The 1,434-nt window shown below is 41.3% G+C and overlaps 1 pseudogene; it reads right to left on the minus strand.

The window, feature by feature from the left end:
• Window positions 1-13: 13 nt before the first annotated feature.
• LOC107706635 (protein NLRC3-like) lies at window positions 14-775 on the minus strand (annotated as a pseudogene).
• Between the last annotated feature and the right edge of the window lie 659 nt (window positions 776-1,434).

Raw genomic sequence — 1,434 nt, forward strand, 5'->3', positions numbered from 1 at the left:
GGCCAGACTCTGATCACTGATCCTCTTCCTGAAGTATTCCTCCTTCTGTGGCTCATTGAAGCCTCGTACCTCTGTCACTCGATGGACACACTCAGAGGGGACGAGATCAGCTGCTGCTGGTCTGGATGTGATCCAGATGAGAGCAGAGGGAAGTAGATTCCCCACAATGAGGTTCATCAGCAGCATGTGCACTGACGTCTCTTTGGTCGCATCCTGTAGAGTCTCACTGGTGTCAAAGTTTATGGGAAGACAACACTCGTCCAGACCATCAAAGATGAACAACACTTTATATTCATCACTGGATATCTCCATTTCTTTAGTTTCAGGGAAAAAGACATGAAGAAGATCTGAAAGACTGAGTGTTTTGTCCTTCATCAGGTTGATTTCTCTGAAAGGAAGTGGAAATATGAGCTGGACGTCCTGATTCTCTTTCCCTTCAGCCCAGTCCAGGATGAACTTCTGCACAGAGACTGTTTTTCCAATGCCAGCGACTCCTTTTGACAGCACAGTTCTGATGGGTTTGTCTTGTCCAGGTAAAGCTCTAAAGACGTCACTGCATTTGATGGCTGTGTCCTCTGTTGCTGCTCTCCTGGATTGTGTCTCAATCTGTCTCACCTCATGCTCATTACTGATCTCTCCACTCTCACTCTCTGTGATGTAGAGCTCTGTGTAGATCTCATTCAGCAGTGTTGGGTTTCCCTGCGTCGCTGTTCCCTCATACAGACGACCAAACCTCTTCATCAGATTAGATCTAAACCGGTTGAGGACTTCATGACTGTAAAAATAAAATACTGCATTATTAAATAAGCTAATGAGCACAGTGTCTTTTATGTATTCTGTATCATAATCAAATAATCTTTTACAGAAATATTAGACCTGAGATCAGTCTTTGTATCTTCACTCTTATAATCTAATGATTGATTCACAGATGCGTCACTCCTCATAGACACACAGCTGGACTTTGCTTCTGATCTCTTCTGATGAACTGAACTATAACAGAGAGAGATTCAAGTCAATCCTTTCAAGAAAGTACATGCTGATATATTTTTTTTAAACAATCAATTTAAAAAGCACTTCAGGATCATTTCATTCACACTATTTTCTTACAAAAGATGTTACATATAATTGAGTGCTTACACAAATGTGTCTCTCTGTGTGACACTATATATGTTAAAATTAGTGCTGTCCAAATTTGTGTGTTAATGCAGGTGATTATTTTTTTCAATTCAACACATTAAAATTATTTAATGCGGTTAACGCAGAGGCGGGGCTAGGGTTGGCCACCCCACTCACAACTGCTGCTTCTGTCTCTTTTTTATTGACAAGAATTGCGCTTATTTAGACGCAGAACATCTTTACGACCACATAAAATGGGACACTTTTCAGACATGCACTCCAACTTCACCTCAGCACTAGTGTTGTTTTTGGCGGCCT

The sequence above is a fragment of the Sinocyclocheilus rhinocerous genome, unplaced genomic scaffold (assembly GCF_001515625.1).
Source record: "Sinocyclocheilus rhinocerous isolate Xijiao unplaced genomic scaffold, SAMN03320098_v1.1 scaffold33226, whole genome shotgun sequence".
Classification (NCBI taxonomy): domain Eukaryota; kingdom Metazoa; phylum Chordata; class Actinopteri; order Cypriniformes; family Cyprinidae; genus Sinocyclocheilus; species Sinocyclocheilus rhinocerous.